Here is a 12,829-nt window from a genome sequence, read left to right as displayed (position 1 = left end):
ACACCACAGATCCTTAATCAACACCTAAGCAAGCACAAAGTATTAATATGTTAAACTTATAAATAAGACTCAGCAAAGTTAGAAGATTTGCAAATTTTTGAGAGAAATCTCAAGGTTTTTTTCATTAGTCAAAGTCTGAGTAAAACAGACTAAGGAATGGTCCTTATATAGGCTTTTCTGTTAAGTTTTTAGTACACATAAAATCCTAGATAACTCCATCTATGGGCCAGGATTAGTATAAGGAAACAAACAAGAACATTGTAAATATATTAAAACAGATACAAAAGGAAATTAAGGCAAACTGAATAGAACAAAAGAGTTGCACGCTGATAGTGACGGGTTGCCCTCTTGACTGTTGTATTTCCTTGGCTGGTTGTTGAAGGTCAAATGGCCTTGGTCCAGGCATTTTTTGGGGCTCAAGGCTTTATCTGTGAATGGTGAAATAAGCGAAGGTTTTCATTGTTGAGAGTTTTTCCCTCTTTGGCCAAAAATGGCAATTTTGCTTTATCCATTTTACCCTTCCCGCAACTTGCTTCTCAGACTGAGTTTTGTGTAATGCAAAGGAAATTAAGCGTGGCTCTTTAGGGTTGATTTAGTCTTAGTTGAACAAAGACTCGGCTGGTGGTTAACCTGAATTATGTACTTGTGAGCTGCTGAACTTGGACTGACAGTAGACCTTGCCTGATCATTGTTGTTAGCCTGATTCTGGTTTATTGTGGCCTGATTTGTGCCCGGTACCCCTGGTAGAATTAGGGTGCTCTTGATTTTCCTTGGCCCTCCTCTGAAAGATTGCTAGCCTGGTTAACAGCTCCTGCTGCAACCCCTCCTTCCTGAAAAGGGCTTGACCTCAAGCCTGTGTCCTCCTGTCCTTCAGAACTTCCATAGTAAGGGCTTAGATTGTTGGAGTATGTGTCCTCAACAATAGTGCGATCACATTATTGACCCTTGGAATAGATTCTTGGAAGAAGTTGGCTCTAGCTTTCTACAAAAAATTCTACCCACCGGAAAAGACTAACATGCTAAGAGCTCAAATTACGGGTTTTAAGCAAAGGGATGAAGAGTCTTTGTATGAAGCTTGGGAGCGGTTTAAGGGAATTTGTCGCTCATGGACTTAGCGAATGGTTTTTGGTACAACAATTTTGGAATGGTTTATATGAAGATTCTAGGAACATTCTCAATATGGGATCAAATGGAATGTTCACCGAAGTTGATGACAATCAAACATGGAACAAGATTAAGGAAATGGCGGTCCATAACTCACAATATAGTAGACCTCGCAAGGCTACTAGAGGAGGAAAGCATGAAGTGGACTCCGTTACTCAATTGGGTGCTCAACTTAGTGCTCACATTGACACAATCAACTTGAAGTTTGAACAAGCTATGGCTAGACTTGAGGAAAACTCAAAATCATCAAAGCATCATGTTAATGCCATGATGGCATCCTTATCAATCCCAAGTGGGATATGTGAGAATTGTGGAACTTTGGGACATGATCAAGGTGAATGTAGGGGAACAAATGAACAAGTGAATGCTTTCCAAGCATACAAGAGTGGCACCCCTTATTCCAACTTTTACAATGAAAACACCAAATTCCATCCAAATCTCTCATACAAAAGCCAAAATGTTCAAAACCCTCAAACAACATACACTCCACCACCCATGAGAAACCAAAATCAAAGACCCTTTTACAATCAAAACCAAGGTTACCAAAATCAAAATCCATACAATCACCAAAATGACCAAGGTTTTGATGTCCAAAAAGCGGTCCTCCAAATGCAAAAGAATAAACAAGAATTTTTCACTCAAATGCAAAAAGATGGCCAAGCAAAGGAAACCACCATCAACAACATTCTAGCTCACACCAAGATGTTGGAAACACAATTGACTCAACTAGCATCTTCAAGCTCACAAAGATAAAAGGGGCAATTACCACCTCAAAGTAATCCCCCTAGACATGAAACGGTTAGTGCCATTCACTTGAGAAGTGGTACAAGGTATGAAGCACCGAAGAAGCAAGTTGAGGATGAAGTTGTGGAAGCTAGTGAAAAGGAAGAAATTGTGCAAAACTCCAAAGATGGAGAATCATCAAAGAAGAAAGTTCAAAGAAAAATGAAGACAAGGCCGAGGAGAAGGAGCCCATTGTGATTAGACTTCCTTTTCCAAGTCGTCAAGCCAAGCCCAAATTTGATGATCAACTTGGAAAGTTCATGGAAATTGTGAAGAATTTGGAAGTCTCAATTCCTTTCACGGAATTAATCAATCACGTGCCGGCCTATGCGAAATACATGAAAGATATCCTCACAAAGAAGAAGTCGATCCGGAAGCTTGAGACTATCGCCTTCACTAAGGTGAGTAGTGCAATACTTCAAGGGAGTTCACCTCCAAAGTTAAAGGATCCGGGAAGCTTCTCAATACCGTGTACCATTGGCGACACGACGATCAACAAAGCCTTATGTGATCTAGGGGCTAGTGTGAGTGTCATGCCGTACTCGGTGAGTAAAAGGTTGGGGATGGGAGTGTTGGAATATGTGTCCTCCGACAATAATGCGATCACGACTGTTGATCATGATGATCACATGTTTAAGTCTCAATAAAATGAATACAATTGGGAAGTAATATTGTTCTTGTCAATTTGGTCAACATATATCGGTAATGATTGGCTGACTAGAGTTTGACATTACTGTCGTGTGACGGTGGTGATCAGTTGACCCCCTAGGTCATACCTAAAGGGCAATACTCTTAATTGATTATTTAATTAATCGTATAATGTTGCGAGTTAATTAAATTACTTGAAAATTGACGGACGATTTTGGAAGTAAAATTTACGTATCATATTGAAATGTGATTAAATAAGATACGGTCTGAGTAATTGAATTGTATCATTACTCGGATGAAATGATTGTTTAAATGTAACAATTAAATTGAATGAATTGTTATAAATACAATCAGTTGTAATTTATAATTGGTAAAATTTTTGGCACAAGTAATTATGAAATTACTAAGTCAATTTTTGTATGTGACGTATTTTTATTAATACGTTGATTTTTAATATGTTAAAAATACATAACAAATTTATGTCACACATGACATGTGACATATTGACAATTGACAAAAATAATATGGAATCCATTTTATCAAATGGACCGAAAAAAACAAGTGGTGGATTAAGCTAATTAATTATTTAATTAGTAGCTAAACATAATGATTGTTTTACTTTTCTAGCCATGCAAGCCTATTGTTCCTTGTGAAGAACAACCTTACCATGCATTGGCTCACCTTATGTCCTCCTCTTACACGGTTTGGAGAAGGCAAATGCCATCATTGTTTTTCCTATAATTTTCACCTAATAACACTAAAATGTTTTAGTGTATTCATTCATTCAACTCATCCAAAAATATATAGTTCTAGTGAGAAGAAAATTCCTCTCTTCTTCTCTCTTAAAAACCGAAATATATAAGAGTTTTATAAATATTTTGGTTCAATTTTCTACCTTGATTAATATTATACTAGTATTGTAATATTAATTAAAATTAAGAGGAGCCTTGGGTATAAAGCTTGGGGAGAGATCTTATACTTAGATCTTGTTCATCCATAAGGGAATAGCTCAAGAGCAAGAGAGAAAGGTGATCTCTCTTGTGCCCAATATAACCGAAATATTAAATGTAAGGACATGATTTCTCCTCTATTTATATTATTGTTTCCATGCATAAAATCCATTTTAATTTTATGTCAAATTAATTTAGACATATATGAGTATGTTAATATGTATATGAATCTACATTTCCTTCAATCGGTATCAAGAGCCACGGTTGTTTGCATGCAAATTGGTTAAAAGTTTTTCCGAGTTATATGAATAACAAATAAAACTTGTAAAATTTGTGTTATTATGATATATCACGAAATTATTACATGCATGTTAATATTTCTGGTCCTAAAGTGTTTTAGGATATTTTGGTTAATTTTTCGGATTTTTATTGTTCATAATTTACAATAATGGCATTTAAATGTGATTTTATGAGTAAAAATGTCATTTTTGGTCTAAAAATAGCTATACTTCGAATTTTCACTTGGTTTTTGGATATGTTGTCACATATATTATTTTGAGATAACCTGTAAATTTTCATAATTTTTGGACTAGTTATGCTCGAAAAATGAATTTTTCATTATTAAATTCGGATTTAAGTGAAAAATAGGTTAATATGAGTTAAATTTCGAATCTGGTCATATAAAATTAATATGTTGTCACATGCAATTTTAAAAGATGTGTGTAAAATAATTGGATATAAAGAAATCTTTTAGCATGATTTATGAATTTTTGAAGAACAATAGCATAAATAGTGACTTTATTAGTGGAAAATTAATAAAACATAATCTATGACTTAGGAAAAACGTGTAATGTTGAATTTTATTATATTTTTCAGATCTAAAATTGAAAAGTTAATGAAAATAATTTTTCCATGTTTTTATGATTATTTTATTATAAATCGATAAACCGCAACATTGTTTTTCGGAAAAAATTTCGAAATTTTTAACCTAAAGATTTTGAACATTATGAGTGTCATGGAATTTTTCCAGAATGTTCATGAATTTAAATTTCAAATTTTGAATTTATTTGGAATTTTTGGATTTATTTGAAGTTTAATAGCTTATTTTTGTAATTTTTGGTCCATTTATGAACAATTTTGTAAATAAAGGTTAATTATGGTCAAATTTTTAGTGAAGACTAAATTTTGAGTCCTAAGAGGTTAGGGTAATTAACTTATTCATAAATATGAGTTTATGTATTTTTGTGATTATAAAACGTTGAAATCACGCAAATCCGTAAAAACCGAGTAATATATGATATTGGCTATTTAAAGGCGATTTAGCATAAAAAATTGAGCATGTTCATACATATTATAATGCTGCATTTTCTTTATGATTGTCATAATTTTAATTTATGTAATTTTTGAATTATGTAATTTTACTTAGTATGGCCTTAGATTTTAAATTGGTATTTCCCGAAATGTATGGGAATATCGATTCGGTTGTAATTTTTATTGTGATCTCGTATCACCATTTTGTAATTTAATAGATTTATTTTATTTTAGTTACAAATGTATAATAGGAAATTATGTAATTTATTATGTATTTTTTTATTCATAGGAGTTCCAAAAGACGGATTACTTCAAGAATGGCGATACATAAAGACGGTGTTACCTCGAGATGCGTGTCACAACCGAAGTTCAAGGGACCAATGGAGTTGGTTTCCGAATATGTAATAGATTAATAGTTTTTCTATTTTTAGGAAGGCCATACTAGGATTTATTTATTCTTTATGCTTGCATTTTATTTTATGTCACATGCATCGCTAAATCGCCATAACTAAACATGCATTGTCTTCTTTTTTTTATCGAGTTTATCGACCGTGTCAATTAAAATTATCGTAGTTCACCGCTTTAGTTCACTTAAAACGTGATAGATAATGAATTGACATGACCTCTCGCTAAAACTATCAATTGAGACATAGCCTTACCAAATAGTAGAAACCATGAAAACCTATTTCGCGAGGGAGTGCGCTCGGCCCCACCGGGGTACAAACCTTGTTACGTAGGGGAAGTGGGTGATGAATGTTAATCCACCGAATTCATGTTGATGAGGGGATGTATCGCCACACCGTGCCCAAGTTAATGTGGGTTTGGATCATGGACACATTTATTCGAAATTTGGATTGAACTCAACAAAAGTATTTAATAAGGGATGTATCGGCCCCACCGTGCCCTTGTCGATGTGTTTTGGGCTATAGATAATTGTTAATGTAATATTATCGACCGAGAGTTCTAAAAGTAGAATCGATTAAACGTTAATCCACCGAGTTATATTGATAAAGGATGTATCGGCCCCACCGTGCCTAAGTCGATATGAATTTGGGTCTTGGAATCATTTATCTAGTTGGGTAGAGGTCACTAGAAAAATGCGTAAAACTTGTTTAAATCATACATTTTTACGAGTATAATTAAAACGACATTTGTTTTACTCCTTATATTTTGTTTTGTAGACCACTTCTTTTTCATAACAAATGGCAACATCAACACCAACTCCTAATGCTACACCACTTGCTACTTCATCTTGGCTCCGATCCTTTATGGATCGATGTAAACTTGAAAAGAATGGGTCAAATTTCTCCGAATGGGATGCCCAACTCAAATTAGCCGCCGAAGGTGACGACAAGCTTCGTTACCTTACCGAGGCCTCTCCACCCGAACCCTCCACTAGGTCCACCGCGGCCACGAGGGAAGCCTATGAGACTTACCAAAAGGAGTCCGCCGCAATGAAAAATGTCTTAATATTTGCGATGGAGGCGGAACTCCAAAGGAGAGCCTTTAAAATGGGCAATGCTAATGAGATTTACTCCAAACTTGTGACCATGTTTTCACAAACTCCGCGGATCGTCCAATATGAGGCGGCCGCGGCATTCTTTGATCTCGACTTCAAAGAGGGCCAAAAGGTTAGCCCTCATGTGCTCAAACTCATGGAGCTTGTCGAGACCTTGAAAATTCAAAAGGTTGAAATCCCCAAAGAACTCATCGTAGATAGGATTCTACACTCCTTGTCTAAGGTCAAGGCATATGTGCAATTCCGGGTGAATTTCAATATGCAAGACAAGGATGTGTCTCTTGAGGAGTTGCACAAGTTACTTGTGCAAGCCTAGAGGGACATGGGGTTAAATGTGAACCCCCCCCCCAAGGATGTGCTTAATATAAGCGCAAAGAGTAAGGGGAAGTTCAAGAAGAGTGGAAGAAAGGGTAAAAAGCAAGCTCCCACATTCACCAAAGCTAAGTCTTGTGAAGCTAGCACATCCAAAGTCAAGAAGGGTCCTCTTGATAAATGCCATTATTGTAATGGCATGGGTCATTGGAAAGGAAATTGTTCCAAATACCTTGGTGATATCAAAGCTGGAAAGATCACTCCAGTAGGTAAATGACTAACCTTCTTTTATGTTTCTAATTCAACTATGGTATTATGATGCAAAGTTGTGATAATGTATCTCCCCTTTTATTGTAAATAGGGCCTCCACCAAGCAAAGACAAGGGAAAAGAAAAACAAGCATGAGAAACCATGGAGAAGCTAAGGATAGCTTTTGTGGAGCCTTGTTTTTCATTGTCTTATTTTAAATTATGTTTTGAATTTTTAGAACTTTAAGTTTCCGTGTTCGACATGGAAAGGTATTTTGGATAATAGTTTGTATTTTGGATGATGGTGACTTGGTTTGCAACCCAAGTCACCCGTTTTATCATTTATCCTTTATGTTCTAAAATTTCATCTTTAAATGCTTGCGTTTTGAAACATAAGACTTTTCACTTAAAGGTGATCTTACAGACAATTATAGTGACGGGTTTCATTATATGTCCACATGCTTAAGGCTTGTGTATGATCATTTATAAAGTGATTTTGAGTCTATGAACTCTCTTAAAGGTATGTCAATCACCAAGTACAGATATGAATTCAATAACAATTAGTCAACCTATGAGGTAGTTCTCCTTATACTTCAACATCATTAATTCGTGTCTCATATGCTATCTTTGAATGTTTAGTGTATTTATTCTAAAGATAGAGTGGGAGAAAAATGAGGACACAACACACAAGACAAAGATCATAATTGTGTACTTGTGTATATAAAGATCTACGCAAGAGAGAATGATTTGAATAAAGGTATATCTATTTACATAGTATGCCGAATAGATGAGATCTATGGTCTCAAGTTAGTTCTATATGACTAAAGAGACCAAGTGTAGTAATCATAAGAGTATATTCTCAAGATAACTACACGAGGAGACCAAAAGAAGTTTTGGATGAAAATGACTAATGCAAAGTCTTAACAAGTTTTTGACTAAGTTCTATATGATAAATTTTGACCAAATAGTTTCAATCATGAGTTTTACTTAAGAGCCTAAATGAATCAAAGTAACATACTAGTTATGATCAAAATCAAGTTGCAAAAATTGATATTCCGATATCTTCTATAGCCAACGTTTTAACCATACAAATGTCATTGCTTAACCTCCCTATGAAATGGTTAAATCTCCTTCCAAAAAGGTATTTGCGAGGGACGTATTCTAAATATTATTTGTATTTGAATAATGACATTGCTACACATCATTATGACATGAGTGTGTTAGAGATTTAAAATCTCTTTCCGTAAGGTTGAGATAAGACCACTTCAAAATAGGCATTTTGAAAGGATATGATGGGAACATATATGGTTTTATCCTAGTAACTTGGCAAAGCAATTTATATTTATATTCTTGACAAATTTCGATGGAGAAGTCAATTTCGAAATATGTTGAATTGAGTGGGAGTTAGGAAATTCTCATGTGAAGACATGGAATTTAGTGGGAGCTATCATCCTTGAATGTATAAAACTCATTACTCATTAAAGAATGACGAGCCAATACCTTATTTCATAAAGAAGCTTTTGAGTTTTCAATTCTGGATGAAAATGGACAATGATGAATCCAATTACATCATGGGATGTTGGATTAGTATTAAAGAGATACACATCGTATCAACATATACATAGGTTATTCATATGAATGAAAATGGGATTACCATTAGCAGTCATGGTAGTTCATTGAACCTGAGAACGGTTGATCTCATGATTATTAGTGACTAATGTTTCCGCCATTAGAATAATCATATACATGTCCAATTATGAATCATATGCATAAGAGCATGATGATTGATTTGTGAGCCATAACAAGAAACGTCATGAATTCTCTAGTAGAATCCGATGAGCGATTCAAAGTGTTTTGACGGAATGTTCCATTATGTGATAAGAGGTTGCACATTTTGTAGAAGATCCGAGCACATATAAGGATTTATGAGAATCCCAAATCTTTCAAACTTGAAAAGAAAAATGAGAAGTTTTGGAAAGATGGTTGGTTGAATAAGAAGTTATTCAAAGATAATCTTTCCTAGTTAAGCTAGGACTTGTGAGAAGTACTAAGCTAATAATCTTGTCAACTATTACAAGATTCTACAAAACATATACCTAGTGCATTGTGTGTGGATGGAATACTTGATCGGTACAAGTTGTATTATTCATCGCAAATTCGTTCGTTATGAGATGATCGATAAGAAAGTTCTTTCAAGTTAAAGAACCAAAACCAAGGTCGAGAACCTTGATGTGTACTTGGTAAAATTCATGGTATGAGAACATGAATGTGAAGGAAATTGCAAGTGTAAGAAGTTTGAACACATGGACACATGAGATGTTAAACTTCTATTGCAATCAATAAGTGTTTACACTTATGATAAACATCACAAGGTTGTAATATGATATTGACTACCCAAGTGTGATGTCGACATTTGTCGTTTGAGTTATTATTAACTCACTTTGTACATTGTTATATCCAAACGGGTTGTAGAGACAATTGAACCCCGTTAAAGTGAACATGGATTAGCATTGTTTTTGCCCATAGTCACTTGTATGAGGTGACGTCTCGAAGTGACTAGAGTGTGAGGCGATTGATGGCAAGTTCAAGTGCCATAGAGTCATGTGAGATGACTAGTCGATCACATAGGCAGATGTTAGGAACACCTTGTCGGGCCTTATGACCGCTTATAGAGTTTTGGCAAATTTATATAGCCTGGTCGTGGCGAGAGCTACTATAGTATTCAAATGAGTCGATTCTTTTGACTAAAGACTATTCTCCTAAGATGGCACATTTTATGATTAACTTTGATTTGTGTTACTACGACCTTCGTAAATGGGGTCAAATGGGCATATTTTGGGTTATGATGGCTGTGGCTAGTCGAAGGGAATGAGTGCGATAGGAATTGTCCATCCCTAGTCAGGGTTATAACAATATCTCAGGGCCACTCGAGGAGTAATGAACTGGAAATGCGTGGCCACGCTCGGAAGGTATCCAGAGTGGATAAATCCGGTCAATCAGTTATTCTCCAGATCGAGGAAACCACTCTCGATATGATCACTTGCAAGTACGACCTGAAAGACACCTTGCATTGAGTGGGAGATAGTAATAGGGCAAGAGAATTGGTGACGCACACTTGTCGAGAACAAGTGGGAGATTGTTGGAATATGTGTCCTCCGACAATAATGCGATCACGACTGTTGATCATGATGATCACATGTTTAAGTCTCAATAAAATGAATACAATTGGGAAGTAATATTGTTACTGTCAACTGGTCAACATATATCGGTAATGATTGGCTGACTAGAGTTTGACATTACTGTCGTGTGACGGTGGTGATCAGTTGACCCCCTAGGTCATACCTAATGGGCAATACTCTTAATTGATTATTTAATTAATCGTATAATGTTGCGAGTTAATTAAATTACTTGAAAATTGACGGACGGTTTTGGAAGTAAAATTTACGTATCATATTGAAATGTGATTAAATAAGATACGGTCTGAGTAATTGAATTGTATCATTACTCGGATGAAATGATTGTTTAAATGTAACAATTAAATTGAATGAATTGTTATAAATACAATCAGTTGTAATTTATAATTGGTAAAATTTTTTGCACAAGTAATTATGAAATTACTAAGTCAATTTTTGTATGTGACGTATTTTTATTAATACGTTGATTTTTAATATGTTAAAAATACATAACAAATTTATGTCACACATGACATGTGACATATTGACAATTGACAAAAATAATATGGAATCCATTTTATCAAATGGACCGAAAAAAACAAGTGGTGGATTAAGCTAATTAATTATTTAATTAGTAGCTAAACATAATGATTGTTTTACTTTTCTAGCCATGCAAGCCTATTGTTCCTTGTGAAGAACAACCTTACCATGCATTGGCTCACCTTATGTCCTCCTCTTACACGGTTTGGAGAAGGCAAATGCCATCATTGTTTTTCCTATAATTTTCACCTAATAACACTAAAATGTTTTAGTGTATTCATTCATTCAACTCATCCAAAAATATATAGTTCTAGTGAGAAGAAAATTCCTCTCTTCTTCTCTCTTAAAAACCGAAATATATAAGAGTTTTATAAATATTTTGGTTCAATTTTCTACCTTGATTAATATTATACTAGTATTGTAATATTAATTAAAATTAAGAGGAGCCTTGGGTATAAAGCTTGGGGAGAGATCTTATACTTAGATCTTGTTCATCCATAAGGGAATAGCTCAAGAACAAGAGAGAAAGGTGATCTCTCTTGTGCCCAATATAACCGAAATATTAAATGTAAGGACATGATTTCTCCTCTATTTATATTATTGTTTGCATGCATAAAATCCATTTTAATTTTATGTCAAATTAATTTAGACATATATGAGTATGTTAATATGTATATGAATCTACATTTCCTTCAGGGAGAGCTTAAATGCACCAACATCACACTCCAAATGGCCGATAGATCGACGAAGACACCATTAGGGATATGGGAAGATGTCCCCGTGCGAATTGGGAAGTTTTTCATCCCGGTGGACTTTGTCATTGTTGATATGGAGGAAGATTCCAACATTCCAATCATCCTAGGAAGACCTTTCCTACACACATGGTCTTTGTGATTAAGGTGAAACATGGTGAGCTCACTCTAGAAGTGGGAGATGAAAGCATAACTTTTAATCTTGATAAGACTATGAGAGCTCCTCGTTTGCATGAACCATGTTTCATGATTGATCATTATAGCCGAAAGGATGAAAGGAAGAAATCGGAACTCCAATGGAAGAAGAAAATTGAAGATGCTCCATTCAAAGAGCAAGTGAATTGTGACAAGGAGAGCTTGCAAAGCTCATCAAAATCAATCAAGGAAGAAGAGGATGTCCTCATTGGCCAAGAGAAGAAATTGGGAGAGTTGTCTCCATCTAAGCAAGAGATTTTCAATGATCAACTTAATGAAGTTTGTGGTCTTTGGGACGACGAATTTGAAGGGATTTTTAATCCCTACATTGGTAATGCCATCGATCAAGACCAACAACAAAGGCCAAGGTCTATTGAAGACCTCTACCATGATAATGAACAAGCCTTTGATTACTTCTTCAAGGTGTTGAGCAACATCAACAACACCTTGGACATGCCCCCTTGACATCTCATCAAGAATGAGAGTTTGGTGGAGTCCTCCCTAAACCACCACTTGTAAATATTTCTAACTCCCTAACTTACATTTCAATTCTTGTATTGCATTTTTGTCATCTTTGGATTTTTATTTACTTTGATCAAAATAATTGTCATGTTTGAGAGAAGTGAGGGAGGGACTAACAATTTCAATTGATGTGTAGTGCTTTTAGCTTAGTGTGGGGATGGCAATTGCCTAGGCTATCCATGCCTAGTAGTGCCCCCACAATGACGAACACAAGACTTGAAGAAAGAATGGAAGAATGGTAAGGGAAATGCATTGTGCACGGATGGAACTGAATCCGTGTACACAGGGGAAGAATCCGAGCGGATTGTACAGAATCCGCCCGTCTTCAGTAATCCGAGCGTACTGCAGAAAAGACGCCCGTCCTGAACTGAGCTGAATTTTGAAAATTTCTTGATCGTGATGAATCGGGCGTCCCCGACAGAAATCCGCCCGTCTTGAAGAATCCGCCCGTCTTGAAAGAAAGACGTCCGTCTCTGCAGCTGAGGAAAACAAGCAAAATTTTCTGGACTGAAATCCGTCCGTCTTCAGCTAAATCCGCCCGTCTCGTGTCAAGAAAATCCGAGCGTCTCATCAGAATCCGCCCGTCTTTAGGCGAGTTTTGTAAAGCCCGGAAAGAGCAGAATCCGCACGGATTGGGCAGAATCCGCACGGATTGCCCCTGCAGATTCGAAAATTTCGGTCTCTTTAAAACCCCTCCCACCTTCATTCATTC

At 35.7% G+C, this 12,829-nt stretch overlaps 1 non-coding gene across 1 annotated transcript; it reads right to left on the bottom strand.

Moving 5' to 3' along the window:
- Positions 1-1,016: 1,016 nt before the first annotated feature.
- On the bottom strand, positions 1,017-1,125 carry LOC141609797 (small nucleolar RNA R71). Its single transcript, XR_012527707.1, has one exon. It is a non-coding gene; the product is annotated as a small nucleolar RNA R71 (small nucleolar RNA).
- Between the last annotated feature and the right edge of the window lie 11,704 nt (positions 1,126-12,829).

This window comes from Silene latifolia, chromosome 10, assembly GCF_048544455.1.
Source record: "Silene latifolia isolate original U9 population chromosome 10, ASM4854445v1, whole genome shotgun sequence".
Classification (NCBI taxonomy): Eukaryota; Viridiplantae; Streptophyta; class Magnoliopsida; order Caryophyllales; family Caryophyllaceae; genus Silene; species Silene latifolia.
Note: the sequence above shows the minus strand (reverse complement) of the source record. Positions and strands in the feature narration are given on the sequence as shown.